This window comes from Neopsephotus bourkii, unplaced genomic scaffold, assembly GCF_033783945.1.
Source record: "Neopsephotus bourkii isolate Nb327-2 ecotype Australia unplaced genomic scaffold, CSIRO-AGI_Nbou_v1 NB_1493, whole genome shotgun sequence".
In the NCBI taxonomy this organism is placed as follows: domain Eukaryota; kingdom Metazoa; phylum Chordata; class Aves; order Psittaciformes; family Psittacidae; genus Neopsephotus; species Neopsephotus bourkii.
The window spans coordinates 5683395-5701538 of NW_026901969.1; the positions used below are offsets into that span (position 1 = coordinate 5683395).

The following is an 18144-nucleotide window of genomic DNA, read 5'->3' on the forward strand; positions in this document are numbered from 1 at the left end:
GGAGGTGCTCATAGCATCCTGGGGTGTCCAGCATGCAGAGGCAGCTTGGACTAGCAGAGCTTGGTGCAGGGATGTCATGCTGGAAGGAATCAGAGGCCCTTTGCAACCAGCCCTGGCTCCCTTTTGCGGGGTGTCTGTGGCCTCTCACCCCGGAAAAAAAGGACTTACACAGAACCTCCCACTGCTGTGGGATGCTACCACTGGGAGAAAGTATATATGTAGGACAGCATCACTGTGTAAGTAAATATAATATCTGAGGTTCTTTCTCTACTGAAAACATTGTTTGAAAATGTTGAAATTGCACCTCTTCCATAAAAACAACATAAGCTCACTTTATAAACATCCTTTTATTTAACCTCATAGACCCTTGGGAGGAAGGGATCAGAATCCCATTTTCTGAACAGAAAACCAGAGGCCAAAGCCAGTAACTATTTTCTTAGTTCACCAAGGAATTCTGTGGCAAAGCCAGGATGGGAAAACAGATGTGATTCCCAGTCCAGAGTCTTACCTATAGAGCTAGCATCCTCTTTCCAACCAGGAAAAAGCATCACCATTCAGTCTACATTCACATCCTACAATTCCTTCTCTTTGTCAGAGGTTTTCTGTGACAAAACAACCTTTGTCACAGGTTTTCTTCCTCTTCATTTAAAGAGACATAGAATTGTAATTTGTTTCATCTACCCTATTTCCTCTCATGTTCCTGCAGACCACCAGCTGGTTTGCCATAGCTTTCTTGGCAGCTTTCAGCTAACCCCACAGAATTAAACGATGGAAGCAGATTCAGCTCTCTCATAGCTGAAGGATGCTATTGTTAGATGGGGCCCTAAATTTCCCTGCTGAACCCACAAGTCTGCTACAATCACCCGTATTTTCACTGTTTTGTTTGCTATTACAGGTGAGTAACATGAAAGTCCATTAAATTGCTAAGGAAGTGCTTCTTCAGCTACATAACCATACATAATGAATGCTAATGTGGAGTCTGTAAAGTTTGTATGGACACATATTCAGACCAATATATTAAAACGTGATGATAAAAGATGCATACCACACCCATAGCATCATGTATTCCCTACTACTAGTATTTCAAATTCAGTCATTCTTCTAAAATAACGTCTCAGAAATAGTCTCTGGGCTATTACTGTAAGCAGAACTATTTTCTGTATTCCAGTGAAACTGATCCTATGGAACATACAGAATTTAATACCCTCTAATATTATTTTAGGTTAGTTTCACATTACAAGTAAAAATACTTTACCAAGCATTTCCCTTTTTATTTGTCACACCCACACATAATCTGGTGAACCAATCCTAATTTTGACTACAATTTGAACGCACTGAGCAACCGGGGAAATTTCATTCTAACAGCTGTTTTGCAAGTATCTACTATTCAAAGAATGGACTTCATCCACCCATCCACCCTCTTCACAATTTTCTTTTCTCACTAATTTAAAAGTGACAAGCATAAAGAATGTAAACATTGCTTTGTAACAACAACTGATGGCCAATATTTTGATAGTCATGCAACAGTAAAAAAAACACTACTGGGAGGGGGCAGTGGTAAAAAATGGTATTTTTCACTTCAGAAGTATTCTAAAAAATATCAGAAAAGCAGAGAGTTGTTGATGGAGACAATATAGCAAACCAACACCCAGCTGGCAGTGGAATGTCACGTTTAATTTCCTCTCTTTCTGTGAGGACCACCACTTGCTTTTGTTTCTCCCCTTCCCCATAGGATGCCCTTCTCATTCATCTCATTCTTCTGGGGACCCAACTGCTCAGCAGTCAGTCATAAAAAATAAAAAGCATGTAGATAGACACATGAAATTCTAAGAATGTACACATGCCACTATATCATTTTTACATTAAATTCTCTAATGCAAATATGAAAAGAAATAGAGAATCCCCCCTCCACAGTTTTTAAGTATCAATGTTGCTATCACCTCTTAGAAATTTTATCAGCTCCTCAGGAAAACATAAAGCTACAGTGTGCGTCATCATTGACAATACTCAGTTTGCACAGGACAGAAAAGTCATGCAGAACAGAAGATAAAAAAATCAGTAACTTCATGCAACAGTCTGCTTTTTATGGGTGCTCCCTTTTCATTGGGTGCTGAGCACCTCTAACGAGGAGCTATGCATGCTCCCTCTCTTTCCAGACCTAGCAATAGAGCACTCTGTCTTACGTTATTTGTGCAGTAATGTTTCCCAAAAAATCCTCTTATCTTCAATTTTTCTACGATGAGTCTTTCTCAGAGAACACAGACAAGGGGGTTAGTTGTTGCAACACTTCCTCCCCTCTCCACTGCCTGCTCCAGTAGCCCTGCCTTACAGCTACACATTGGGCCAGGCTGCTGACTTACTCATTTCCTCTCCAAGCTTCCTTTCCTACCACCCTGCTTTACAGGCACGTCTTACCGGGAGTATCCAACTTCAGCACTAGGCTCCCACTGCTGACAGCGTACGGGAGAGCTGCTGTTATCCACGATGCAGAGCACCCGTCTCACCAACACAGTAACGGAACAGACCTAATCCTGTGTTTGTGTGGTCCGAACCTCATCCCAACACGTGGTGATTTAACTGCTTACAACATGAAACAGAATTCAGCAGGGCAATCCAAGCTCAGGCATAGCCTGATCATGTTAACAACGATTTCCCCCAGCATTCCTCAACTGCTCGTCACGCTAACCTTCAACAGAGTAGAGGAAATAAATGCTGATACCCAAATATAGTTATGAACTTCACCTCGATACTTCACACGTAGCTATAAGGAGCACAGTAGAGCTGCTTGGCAGGATCTGTAATGACACAATACGCTTTGTAACACAGTAGTTTAATGAAGTGACAAGAGAGAGAGCATCTCACAGCTTACTGCCTTGCTTTGAAAATGTTTCAATCATAAACCATATAATTATACGTGAGGCAGTTCTATAATGCATCCTTTTTAAAAGTAATACAGAAATATTACCACTTAGAATCAATGCCAAGTGGGAAATGTCAGATGGATTTCAGAAGTACAGTCAGACTAATGCAATTATAATGCATGACACTTCGTTAGTGTCTTCCACTAAATCAGCTCAACATGCTTTCCAAATTGAAATCACCCCTACTATTTATTTCTGTAGATGTGGGGAAATTGAGGTATAAAGGCTTTCTTGGTGGATTTTTACTTTTTTTTTCTTTCTTATGTGGCTCGCTCAAGGGCAAACACAGATGGGAGTACAACAGAGATCATCTGAGCTGCAACAATTTCTTCTATGTTTTTTATCAGGTAGTTTTATAAATAGGCTTGGTGGGAAAAGGCATATTCCAAGAATTGGCATCCTTCTGCATATTTTTGTTTCTTACAGAATATAGTTTCAGATCTGAAAATGGTTTCCTGCTGCTATCGAGAAGACAGCTTTCCATACTTAGAGTATGCCTCTGTTCCCCTATGTGCCAGTGCTGCTGCTTAGGAAGAACAGCAGTTGCTGCCAATTGAGTTATGCCAAGACCTCGTGACAGATTTCCATGCCATTTAGGAGTATAGGCTATATTTGAAAGATATTTATATATTTGTCCACTATATGAAAAAAAGATATGTGGGAATAAGCAGATAGTACCCAGTGCTCATCACTTGTCCTTTAAAATATTCTCTAGGAGATGTATCCTCATTCATTATCATGAAAGAATTGAAATGCTGTTCCCTGGTGCTCACTCTCGTGTTGTCTTCTCTGCACAGAGTTTTCTTTCCTCCTTATTTTGTAGCAAACAAGAGTTGGAGATATGGAAGGAGCACTTATCTATTATAAAAAATGTTGCTAGCAGTATACCTGGGTTGCGATGGCTCACAGGAATATACAATACTACTTTCACCATAGCAGGATCCTGCATTTTATTCAATGTCTGGATTATACCAATAAATTTCATGATTTTTTTTCCTTAAAAAAAGAAAAGAAAAAAACAAACAAACAAACAAAAAACCACCAACAACACAGGAATAAAGGAAACTGAAACTATGAAAAAGCCCCAACACCAGAATTTTAACAGTCAGCCGAAGTGGAAACATGGCACTTAATAAAGGGGCTATGTGACTTTGTAGTGTAATGTTGCCACTGAAGACTACTAATAGTTGATAGCACTTAGGGCTTTTCGCCCACAGACATTCATTTAAGTCATGCTTGTAGAAGAAAGATTGATGACTTCTTTCTGTTGCTCTCCAGTATGCTACAAAGTGGGCCATAAAGGCTATATATCTATTTCCTGGGCATTTTTCCAGTGTGTGGCCTACCCTGGATATTATACCCAGCACAGCCTACATAATAGTCCCAGAGTCCCTGATGAAGAGGATTTGCCAGAGGAGAGGGCATGACCATAACCCTATTTCAACATAGCTATTCTTGGCTAATAAGTTGTGGGTAGCAAACCACATGTTGGAGTGTCCTTGAAGCTGTTTGCATTTATAAAAAGCTGGGCAATGGGTTGACTAATGTTAGAGTAGGGTGAAGAATTCAGATCGCAGTGAGATGCCTTTCTCCTTCCTACTGCCTCTACCCTAAGGAAAACTCAACTGAAAGGCAAGATCTGACCTTTCAAGTACTTTTTTATTAAAGGTTATTTCCCTGGGTTGCAAAAGGACAATTTATTAGTTTCAGTCCTCCACTTACCTAAGAAAATGGCTAGCTTTGAAAGCAATGGTTGACGTTTAGGCTGCCATAAGAGACAGGTCAAGCATTTGATTTATATCCAGGTTTAACTAACTATAGAAAACACACTACAGCTCATTTACTGTTAAGATGGGGTTTGAGGGGTAGTACTTTTTGTAATATTAATCAAAATACAAAAGAAGAAATAATATTCACACGATTAAAAATAAATGGCCAGAAAATGAAACTATTATAATGATTTAATTTATAGGCAAGATGGAGCCAATGCACTTTATTTAACAAAATGAAATTAGTATCCAATGACATTCCACAAACCCTTTTTCTGAATCCCACTGAGTAAATGAGAACAATTATGAGCTAAGAAATAAAAATCATTTAGAGAGATACATACTGATTAACCAAAATGTCAGAATCCCTACAGTACAATTCTATTTTGTAAATAGCAGCATGTATCCATCAACACTACTCAGTAACTTTCAGATAAAAATACAATTAAATAAAACTCCACTAATTCCAGCTAAGAAGATTAATAGAAACAATATCCTTCAACAATCATTGGCAAACTTTAGATAACTTACCCAGCTTTAACAGGGCTGGTTTATATTTCCAAGTTTCACTTACAGTTGTGATCTAATCACTGAAGTAACATTTGTACTGACTTACTGTGCTCTCTTTCTTCCCATTTCTTCCCAATCCCAACTCAGAATTAATATAACACATGTGTTTGAGGCCAATATTCACGAATGGTACAGGGCAAGACTTTGGATGCATCTGTGCCAGACGAAAGGTAACAGTACGAGCCTCTCTCTGTGTGTTTGTATTTAAGGTTTGCTAAGAAATTTGTATATTGCACAGTTAAAATCCAGCTCTTTATAGAATGAAATAACTTGTTCATCCTTTGAAAATAATCATACTGATTTGATTTACAGTTTAATCATCGGTTTCTTTATTGTCTTAGACTCTTCAGTCCTGTGCAATAGCAATAAAGGACCACAGGAAGGTGCCAGATACTCATCCTGCAGCTGCAGATCCAATCAGACAGCTACTTCTCCAGAGACTTGTGCTGCTGGAAAGTGATACTTGTTAAGGGAGCAACACCACCACAGTTATAATACTGGCCTCAAGCTTCCTGAATTAACAGGGCAAAATACTAAGTGCCACACAGAGCAATCTTCCAAAACAGCCAAACTTGAGACTCTCTGTTATAAATCATATACTCGCCTGTACAGCTTTGAAATTATTTCTTTGATATATAGTTCTAACTTTACTTTTCAGCATCCACTTAGTAAAAGTACACTAAAATACAGGACCTATTATTCAATACAGCTTTTACATAAAGCATTGATTAAAACTATTATCTCAGATAATGTTATTAGAGCAAGGAAGACCAGGTTTCCCCGCTGGCCACAAGTGCTACACTTACAGACACCTCTCAGAAGGTGAACCCATCAGCGTTTTAGTTCAAAAGAGTGCTCTTCCGAAGGCTGTATCCTGTCACCTGTGCTCTCTCAGAGATCATTTTCAGAAGAAATGAAAGGGAGAGATGTACTTCAACAGCATGCTGCATGCACTCTATTCACTAACTGGCATTTAGTCCATTCAACAAAATGAGAACTAACCCAAGTAACAATCCACTCCCAAAATGCATACCTTAGATGCTGGCTCCTTAATACCAAACTGGTTTTCCCTACAGAGCAACTCTTTATGTTAATGATATGTATGTCCCAGAAGTGATAGGAGAGAGGAAGTACATGAAAAAAATTGCTGACTATCCTATGTGATGAGACATATAATGAGATGCTTTTGTAAGCTGGTGTGATGCTATAGTAATGACAAATGTGAGAGGAGGGCATGCTTTGTCTTGATAGTGGTGATGTGTGAAGAAATTAATTTGATCAAAAGTACAGTGCCAGCATTCTTTAATACAAATAAATGAACTGAAATACATTAAATTCCTTCCCTCTTCTGTGCATGCACATGCACTTGAACATCATCCAAGCCCACCCAAAGCTTTGGCCAGTGACAGCTCCTGACTAAAGATATCTCCCTTGGAAGAAACAGCTGATTTGTGAAGAAGCACCTGTGCCTGTCCAAGGGGAGAAGGGTAAAAAGAAAGTCATATTTCTACTTTTCTGGGCATCCAGGATAGCAGTGATGGCCCTCTACATCAGAGGTCCCATTCTATTCCCCCGAATGAGATTTCCTATACTCTAAAGTAGCATAAACTTGCATGAATCATGTCTCATAAACATCTTGTCACTGCCAGGATAAGTTTCATGATCAGTCCTCCATTTACTTTAATAAGCAAAGCTAAGTTTTCTGTAAAGGAAAAAATAAACTGAATTTTCACAGGTTTCCTTTGTGGCTCACCAATACCACAACACAAAAGAATGAAGGAAAAATTCCTCAGACCTGGCTGGAAATCACAAAGTAATTTGCAGACCGAAACTGTCCTTGCTTTGTTGATACCTTTTTTGTTCACAAGCAAGAAGCCACTCTCGGTATCAACCAGGCCGTTTCTGGATGGAGTAGGCACCTGCCTTAGCAAAGCAGCACAGGGCTCCTCACATGGAGCCGAGGAGATTCCCCTGTGAAACTACTCCAGATTTTCCATCAAAGCTCATTTTAAGGATTTATAACTTGGATTGAGACATTCTTTCCACACTGCGACTTGGCATTAAAGAACTTGGGCCAGGGATCAAACTAACCCTCTTTTCCAGCACTTCTTTTCAAGTATGGGAAGGCAAATTTCTGATATATAGAGATGCAAAAATATTAAGATATACTTTTGCTCTTTTCTTGTGAGAAAACAGTGGCAAGTAAGACTGCAACTGACTTTCAATATAAAGTCTCCATCCAACTTGTGCTTTCTGAGTCTTAGAAACTGATTTGAATTGTCTGGTTTCCTCTCATGTGGAAGAATAGCTTTGCAAATCAAAATAAACAAAATAAACTGCTTGCTTTCTGAGCTACATATTCAAACAAGACACTTTAACTCCTGCTATTTTTTCTCTGGGCTTTAATGCTTAAAAGTTGTCACTGACTATGATTTTAATATCAATATATACGTTGCACATATTCAGCACACCAGAGAGGTGCTAAAGGTAACACAACATTAAGTAAATATGTTAACAATTCCAAGCTTAAGTGATCTTAGCCTCTTCTTGCTGTCATTAATTTCTATTAAAACACGTTTTGGTGGTGAATGTGTGAGTGGCAATGGTCATGTGTGTGCAACCATTTTGCATTTTGCTGTCTAGCTGAAGCTCAGAGAAATGAAATTATGCTTACACAAATGACAGCCTACACATACACTTCTTCAGTTCAAGAAATGTTTAAGAGTGTTTCAGGAATTGAAAGACTAAGTATGCAGCTCAATACAGCAGGAATACCACTGTACCAGTTTCCCCTTTATCACCATTAAAAGCACCATCCATAATAAAGGCCTGCCTGTTCTGATGATAACAATGCTCAAATGAGCAATCATCCAGCACAATAATTTTTGTGCCAGAAGTAAATTCTGCCAGTCAGTAATCTTAAATAATAAAAATAAGATATAAATCTTATCAGAATTTTGACAACAGAAGGCTTTTCATCCCAAATGAGATTCAGTATTATAATTTTCCTAACTACTTAACAAAAGACCTCTCATATACAGCTTTTGTAACACAGCCAGATCTAGAAAGATCATATAATGAAAAGAAAAAGGCTCCAGATTCCTACTAAAAATGTTCTGAACACCATTCCTTTCTATGATAAAAGGGGAATCTGCCTAAATATGAAGACTGGTGGCACATCATATGGAAAGAGGTAGTGTCTCAAGAAGGGAAGTCCTTATGACCTGGGGACTGTCTTTCATCTGCATTCAATCTGCAGTCTCCCGTGCAAATCTTCTAACACATATCCCCTCTTCTGTGTTGTGCTACATACTTCTATACGACTATAGCATGCCCGAAAATAACACCAAGGATATGTGATTCATGACTCTGAATTTTTCCACCTACAACTTGCCTCTGAAGACAGCAAAAAACCCTCTCTTAGCTCAATATTGAAACAGCAACCTGAAGCCCTCCTGCCAAAGGAAAATAAATCCAGCAATAGTTAAATGCACCACTTCTCATTGAAGAGTTTTTTAATACCAAACTAGCACACTTTTCTGCTGAATACTGACATACTGATATGCAAAATTCAGGTCTGAAGATCAAGGTGGCTTAGATAATGGATAATAACGAAGACGGATAATGATCTGAAGGTACTACACCCCTGAAGTGTAGTACCTTCCATTATAAGCCTGCAAAGCCATTTACATAGAATCAGGGCTTACCTATGTAAAGATCCATCCTTATAGACATGAACATTCAAGTTATTTACTGAGGCTATGAGATAGGTAATGTTTATAGCTCTGCTCACACAGACATCTTGACATAAACACTGGACTCTCTTGCTTGAAACTAGTATCCAAACTATGATATCTGCATCTCTTCTCCTACGAACAAGGTGGAGATGCTTTACTTATTAATGTATTATCACAATCTTCTGACATGAATTTTAGGACACAGAAAGAAATGACCCGACAATGTTCTGAAATAGCAAAAGGCTGGTACCTCAAGAAAAGAAAGGTCTTGAGAAACCTGTCTGGAAATGGAAACACATTTTTCTTCCCCCCTATAGTTATCACCTGACATGTAAGTATAAATGGTATTTTATCTCTAGGCATATGGCGTTTGTTGTTTGTTGGGTTTTTTGGTTTGTTTTTTTTTACTTCAAGGCCAAACCCATACCTCTTATGACAGAAAACAGTTGGTGTCTCTGTGTTTGAGGTCTGATCTCTGGGTTCAAATGACTGGCCTTACGCAGGGCACCCACCACCCTTGAGGAACTGTTCTCCACATGTGCAACTCTTCACTCACTGTCCTGTTTCCTTTTAAAATACACACTCTAGTGATACCCTGGCTCTTGGATAACAGACTAGAAATGAAGGATAGGGATTGAGTAGCTCACTTTAGAGAGCCACAGCCTTTAAATTTAATTAAATCCATATCTTCTACCTCCCACACAATCACCCTGGGACTAAAGGCTTCTGTAAAGTATTAGGAAGGGGATACTCTCATTGCAACCACACCACTATGCAGAAAATAACTCAAGATTTAGGAAGTTGTGAGCAGGAAGCAGAGGATGAAGAAGAAAGGGACTCACTGAAAACACAAACAAATAACTCTGCTGGCTAGAGATTACAGTACTCACTTGTACTGTACTTGTACAGAGGAACTTGTACTCCAGCCTTTTCTTCCAAGAGCCTTTCTGTATTTTGTCCTACACATCGAAGTGAGAAACAGAAATTATTCTAGCAAAAGGAGCGCCATATCTCCTCTCAAATGAGTCCCTAAACAGTAGCCTACCACCTGGCATCCCATGCCACGCTATGCTCAGCTGTTTTCTGAGATTGCACTAATGGTTTCACCAGCTCCTCAGGTAGCTCCGTCTGTGAAGGCTGGCACTCCAGGAAAGCCCACACAGCTGCTTTAACTGTACAGAGGCATGTGGAGTATCACTTTGGGGACTTCCGCTGACAGCTCTGCATTTAGTCTAGTATTTTAGAACAAGGAAAACTGCTTTTCCTGACCTTTCCCATTAACCTTTTAACTCCCTGATAAAATAATAAGAAAGATAATTTAATCATGTGAGCTATTTAAATTTTTTTTTAAACAGGAAGCAATTACTGACAATAAGTAACAAGTATTTAATTCTGGAACACTGGAGGGGGTTTTTTGCTAGCTCAAACTTTTTGTTACAGTAGGCAGGTGCTTATTACACCTGCCCTTTAAATAAACCTTCCTGGCAAGGTGCTTGACTTTGTTAGAGCCAACGCAGCTTCTGAGCATTCTCAGAAGTACAATTTCACGTCTGTACAGATCCTTAATGTAAAATCCTGGGATGGCTATGGATGGACTATAAGTGCTGCCAAAACAGGCAGCTGCTGAGTGGGAGTTCTGAGGATGAGAATGATGGATATAGGGACCTAAAATGCATGTGAGGTAGGTCACAGGAACATAAATTCTTTGGGGGAGGACAGAAGGTCATATTTCATATTTCAGGAATTACTGTACAAAGGCTACCCTTTGTTAAAAGTTCAACCATTTACAACATTATTTAGTTCATAAAATAAGTATGGAACAGAACAGTCCTTAAAACAAACTTTTCCTTAAATTCTTACAATTGTTCTTGAAGGCCTCCAATAATAGAGAATTGCATTTTTTAGTAGGACTTGCTGAATGTCTCTCATTTTAGATGGAAATGTTTGGAGGCACTTCCTGAAAATGTAGAACCCTAATGCCTTTTTATTCTTTTTCATTAATTTGGGAACTACAAGTTGGAATAGAAAGTGGAGCCTGAAATTTTATCAAACTGATGTACCTCAAGTTCAGCAGTCCCACAGAAAGGCTTTGCACCAGATGGCTTTGTTGTCAGCTACCCTGGGCAGGTTCATGTTACTTCCCTATCAGTAATAAAATCCCATACTTACATCAATGTTTCATTTTATGTTACTGTCATTATCTTGTTACAGGTTATAATGGTATTGGCATTATCTGCCTAATAATTATTTCTGAGTCACAGCAGTAAAACTCTTTTAAGTCTCAAGCTCTGACCTAGAAGCTGCTGAACCACTTAAGTTTCATCTGTGTCTCTGACTGGAAAAGATGTTCCATACATTAAAGAAGAATGAAAGTGGGCAAATGGCTTCTCTAGTGCATAGTTTCATAGTAAAACAATCCCTGCTCAGCTAGACAGACTTAAGTGAGTCTCCCCCAATATATTATGTACTGTATTTCTTCAACTTCAAATCCACAGACATATTCTCTTATAAATAGTTATTTATACTACAGAAGAACTATTTATACTACTAAAGAACAGGTGACTTTGGTACATGTCAAAAAAAACTTGCAGGATTTGTATCCTCACGGAAAACTGTAAAATGTCTGAAAATCCTATAGTAAAATGACGCTCAGTGACACAATGCAGTCCTGTAAATAATTATATTAAGAACAGGATATTTCAATTAGTTGTGTTAGCATGCTCCAAATTCCAAACAAGCAACAGCCGCAGTGATACAGAGGGTACGTGCCAATATTGCCTAATCGGTCTTATAATGATGTTCAACCAAAAAACCTGTACACAAAATAAGGAACTCATCTGAATTTATCTGATGTGAAGCAAGAGCTATTTAATAATGGTAACAGGCACATATAATTGCATGTTCTCCATTCTTTGCAAAACAGATGTTTACAAGTTTATTGGGAACTTAAGTTTACATGAGAGGTTCACAGATGTCCTTCAGAAGCACAAAACCCCACAACCTACACTTTGTATTTGGATATATTTTTTTTAGCTTGTGCTATGAAAACCTAAAAGCCCAAAAAGAAAGCCAAGCCTTAAAAAAGTTTCTTAAAATCATAGGTAGATAGTATGGTTATCATGAAACTGGTTTAACTATATATATTCCAATAATGCATTATACACTATATAAAAGAGTTCATGAAGCCTAACAACTGAATAAACAGTATGACCATGTGCAGAGAGACTACACAAATTAGGGAAGATGTGATGCTGGAGCACAACTAGTAGAGCTGCACAAGAGCTCTGCTTTGTGCACAGCCCTCTTACTGCCCTTCATGGGAACATGCAGTGCAAACACCTCAGACTAGTTATGCCTTGCCCAGTTTCTTATGTTTATTCAACTGACTGCACCATCTGAATTTGACACAAGCAAGCCAGCCTTTTTTTGGTGAAAGCTGACAGAATCTCAGTTTGCAGGGAAACCCAAACACTTCCAAACAAAAGGCATGTATTTCTTCTCTCAAAGTGAGGAGGCAGAACAAAGGCTTAAAGCAACAAACAAGTTCTCTTTTTTCTATTGCCTAAGTTTTGAATGTTCCTTGAAAGCATTTGCAAAATCATCTCAGGCTGTTCTCTGTTTCTGGCCGAAAGGTGCTAGCTACTGGCCTCCTGTCACTGTGAGCATGGTGCTTTTAGAGAGCCATGACAAGATAATGTGGCCAGGCCCACTCCAACTAGCCCACATGTGCCTTGCAGGGGAAATGGCCTCTTAAACCCTGAAGCAGTACATGGGAATCCTGGAGCAGCAGCCTCTGTATTCACCTTCTAGTGTGAGCAGATTGGAAGTGTCCCTTTGAACACCACATCCACTTTTGTAAAAAGCCTCAGTACCCTTTCAAAAATAGTGTTTATCCTATTTGTGTCCTTCTGTACCCACTAGCTAGAAGCAGACCTTATAATAGCAGCCTTCCAGTAACTAAACGGAGCCTACAAGAAAGCTGAAAAGGGACTTTTTATAAGATCAAGTAGTAATAGGACAAGGGTTAATAGATTAAAATTGAAAAGTAGATTGAGGTTAGATATAAGGAAGAAGTTCTTTACTATGAGAGATGTGAGGCACTGGCACACAGTGTGTCCCTGCCCATGGCAGGTGATCTGAAGTTAGATAATCTTTAAGGTTCCTTCCAACCCAAACCATTCTATGAGTCTATGATTCTACCTCTTGGTGATGCTTCTCCTTTCTAGCACCACCATCTTTAAGCTTTAGGATGCCCTTTGATACTACTCTCTTCACTCAGCTTTGGGAAGAGTAAACTGCCCTCAGCCTGGAGAAAACCAAGATAGAAAATATCTCCTAATAATTACTTCTTCTGTTTCTGTATGAAAGATTACTTTTGCCGTGACTTTGCCTTTGCCACTTAGTTCCTTTGACACATTCATTAAGGTAATCTGAGGGACAAATACTATTAACCCCCCCCCCCAGCCATAATTACCTGGTAGCAGATATACAAACCTATTCATGTCAAAAGCAGTAAAAATCACGTAAATATAGAAAGCACGTAAGTGGATAGAAAAAAGAAACCAGCACATCTCATCATGCTCTTGTGTGATGAGAAAGTTCAGGAGCTATTGCACCACAATAAGGACCGAACTTGCATATAATCTTAACTTTAATGTGGAATAACAGTGGCTTTCAAACACTTTGCTCACCTCAAAACATCTTCCTGTAGGACTGTTTTGTATTCTGTACAGTAATGTAAGTCTGCTTACAGTAAGAATTTTTTCAACTACTCTTCAGATGCCTTAAAAGGAGTCCACTGATTTAGGTAGGTCTGCTATATGACATGTAAATCTTAACACAAGGAGGGAGTATTTCATATAGTACCAAATATTGAGAACTAAGAAAGAAAACAATTTAGAAAGAAGATATCATTTCATCAAAGATCCTCATACCAAAGGCTTCATCACTGTATTTTTCCTTAAGAGAGAAAATGGATATCTCCTAAAATACCTCTCTGAAGATAGCTCTAAATTAAGAGATAAGGTATGCCTCTAAGAGACGGTTTTACTTGAAGCACAGGCAAATGCAAGGCCCTTCAGAATTTGGCAGACTGACTGTTAAAATTGTTTTGGTTGAGAAGATGGCCAAAGAAAAGCAAAAAGGAGATGACTAAAATAAGCAGAGACAGAACTCAGGAACAGAAAAACCACTGCAGAAAGAAAAGAAAAAAAAAGTAATCCCAGAATAACCCGATTAGTATCAGCATGCATAATAAAAAAACCATTTCAGGTTAAGGTGATGGCTGAAACAATTCAGGATATAGGCAATATTGCCCCAGATTATTTGTTGGGTTGGTTTTTTATTTTGGTTTGTTTTTTTTCCCTTTTAAGACAGAAGGGGTATTAAATTTATGTAGAACAAAATATAGCATTTAAAAATTCCTCATTTTTTTATCTTTGACTGGAAATAACCTACTAATACCTGAAATTTTTACTAGCTGTTCAAGTCAACGGGTTAAGAATGTACTTCAGTAAGTCTGTTTACCAAAACACCCAATATCAACTTGTCAGGCACCAGTAAAATCCTCTCCACTTTCATCAAAAAAAAGTCCAACTGCAGCCTATACTGATGGAAAAAAGTAAGTAACAGCCCTCTTTTATCAAAGTAGTCAAAACACATTCATCTGTTTTCAGTTGGATCTTTCATCAAAATATCTGGGTTTTGGCCTTTTCCTACCTGTACCACAAGAAATCAGAAATAGCTACACTGAAGTCAACATATAAACAGACGGATTTTTGCAATTAGGGCAAGAATGGGTGCCTGTAGCTAAACAACCAACCAAACCAACCATCCAACCAGCCATATCTCCCTTTGGCACTACTGTACTTCTCATCATACCTTATTGTAAGCTTATGGCACTGATGAGTATCCGATGCCCTATCTTGTTTGCAAACACTTAAAAAGCTGATTTGTTTCTACATTGGATCATTGCTTCTCTAATGCCATTCAAAATTTGGTGCTGTCCTAATGTTTGGTTTTTTTTTTTCCTGAGGAATTAGGTGATATAAACTGTTTTTCCATAACACTGTCATCTTTGCCAGGCATCAAAACCAGTTGAAGGCAGACAGACAAAGCCCAGTGCTCCCAGAAGCACAGCAAAAGCTGAGAAGGGAGCTCTCAGGGCAGGGGGTGGCATGGAGACCATGGCGTGACTCAGGGGAAGCTCTGAGGTGCCGGACGTGCTGTGACTAACCATGGTGGGGAAGGAAAGTCACCTCCCACCCCCACATCACGTGAGTCACTCATCCCAGAGATTAATTGCACAGAAGATGAAGGACAGCAATAGCAGCAGGCATTCACACAGGAAGAGGCCTTTCGAAAAGCAGAATTACATCCAGCAATGGTGCATATTCCCAGTTCAGTCCTCCTGTGTCCTCCACCGCTCCCATACCTGAGCGACTCCAATCAATAACCCAACTAATTGCAGTGGATTTATCAAAGAATATATATTTTGCATAAATATGTTGCAATATTTCTGAGGTTTGCATATTTATTTATGTATATTCAATTTATTTATGCACATTTAATTTATTTATGCATATTCCATTTATTTATGCATATTCCATACCGGTTTGTCTAGTATGTTGATCACTTACAGTCCACAGCATTTAGATACAAGATAATTTCATTCAAAATGGAGGCATCTAGCCTGAGGTGAGCATTTAGGATCCATCAACAGTCTATGCCCAGAGAAACAAGAAACTATGAGGCAGTTTAACCTATGAAGGAGCCTAAAACAAGAAAAATGAATTTCTCTCTAAAGATGCTTTCAATAATCACAAAAGCAGCACAGAGGACTAAAATTACATCCCTAATTTTTAGTTTACTAAAATTAATGAGACTAATCCCACCTGTAGAGCACAACTACCTTTAAACTCAGACTTTTACTTTGTGGTTGACTATGGAGGCATCTGGCTAAGTATTTATAGGTGGAATAGAAGGATCTATAGAAAGAAAGAGCTCACAGCAGATCCTGTTCTTTACAGTTTCACAAGCAGGAGCTGTAGAGACCCAGCCATTCCAGGAGGGGCACACTTATTCCCTAACCATCCGTATCTCACTGTCTTGCTTTTGTTTTTCTAGCTGCATAGTAAAAAAGCAACCCAGGCCTGGCATATATATTGGTATAAACAAGGTGGTCACACAACAAAATAACTGTACACACATTTAGTAGGAACATCAGGCTAGGAATAAAAATATAAATAGGATTTTATAATGTGGCAAGACCTCTATCTGGGGACTTATCACACTGAAGGAGGAGATTAATGAACTGAGAATGCGTACACATCTACCTAGATGCCTAACAGTTCAATGATTCCCTCCCTCCCTGATGGGAGTATCTTCTTGTTATTCTGACATTCCCAGAACTCTGGCCTCGGATACATTACTGCTCACATCTTCCTTGCCAGCTACCTAACTCCATTAGGTATAATTGTATTTTATCAGAAAGGCAAGATAACAAAGATGCCACACATGCACTTATCTGTACCGAATATATGAGGGTTACCTCATAATGCGGTATGATGCCAATACTTAAAATAATTTAAATATGGAGGGTAAAAAACTTTACTATTTTAAAGACAGACATAAAAATGTCTTACTCACAATAAAACACAACATAAGGTGTTTTTCCTGATCTAGGTCCCATTCTGAGATGTTAAATATGTATTTATATCATAGCTTTATGGAATGTAAAACATCCCATTCAAGTTTCCAGATTTTACTTCAAAGGCCCATTTTGCCACTTCTAGTTTAGGCTTTTGGGCTAAAATGTTTTGGGCTGAAAGCAGTCCAGAACTGTTCTCAGTTCTGAACAAACACAACCAGACCATTCCTATTTTACATATATTTATTATAGGCATGCATTAAAACTTTGGAAAACACTGAGATTAAATCTTACAGCTAAAACACCACCACACTGCAGCAAAAGTCAAATAGCACACTGTCAACAGTGTTAACCTGATAGAGAAATTAAGTCAACTGCTTCTATGAAGATAAGTTTTTTATGAAAATAAAAAATAAAACAAAAAAAAGAGAAATAAAGTAACAGCAGTAAATTACTCTAGAGCTATCCATCCTTTCAATGTAAAAATATAAACATGTCAAGCAGTATTAATATTTTTATATTACATACATGGAGTACATACAGATGAACACAATAAATTGCTTTCATTCTCCTCTGATCCTGAGCCAGCTCTGTATCAGGCCAATATTTTGGCATTAATTAATGTAGCTTTAAAACTACTCCACCTTGTGCCAGCTGCCTAAAGCATCCCATAGTTCTCACGAATGATGGGGCTGCCAGCAATCCCCAGTTACACCACTCTACCAGCAGTCACAGTACTCCATGGTCAACAGCCCACTGGACTGGCTGTCCTCCCCATGGCCCTCAATGAGTGATAACTATCTTATCTGGTGTTAGTGCTCTCTGGGTCCTGCCAAGTCTGACCTAAACTGTATTTATCATTCCTCATATGATTATACAATCATGCAATGTTCAGAGTCCGGCACTGTGGGAACATATTCAGGGAAAGGGTCATACTTTGATGTAGTGTGATTTAAATGTAAACAGAAGCGCATACTAAAGTTGCTGGTAAGCTTTATTTTAATGTAAATCCTTGGTGAGAGAAAGGGTAGGGAATTATCAGTGCAATCAGCTGTGGTGATTCATTCAAATATCAATGCCAACTTTTTGAACAAATCAATAATTTACTGAAAGAAATGCTCCCAGCCTGGTTTCCTAGGCCATTTGTTTCTAGGCATACATTTTATTTTCACAAGGGAAAACTCCTTTGAGCATGTAAGAATTACTACCTTTGTAAACACAGAATGTAGGGTTCTTGCTGTGCATTTGTTTCTTACACTGTGTATAAGGAAACTGTGTACAATTTGTGTTTTTTTCTTGAGTCACTCAAATGCCTAAATGAGAATGAAAACTGGAAGGCATATGATAAAAGCCACTATGAAGGGGCATTTTGGAGTATTATGGGAGTGGTGTATTTTCTTGGCATATATTTTTGGCAGAAAGAATCTGGAAAGGTTTATTTGGTAAAATCTGGACTCCATATATATTTTCAATTGCAGCATGCTTCACATGGAGTAAGA

At 38.6% G+C, this 18144-nt stretch overlaps 1 protein-coding gene across 9 annotated transcripts in view; it reads right to left on the minus strand.

Moving 5' to 3' along the window:
* Positions 1-18144, minus strand: part of NAV3 (neuron navigator 3) — a 547859-nt gene that overhangs the window by 191689 nt on the left and 338026 nt on the right. The gene's annotated exons all lie outside the window — the stretch shown is intronic.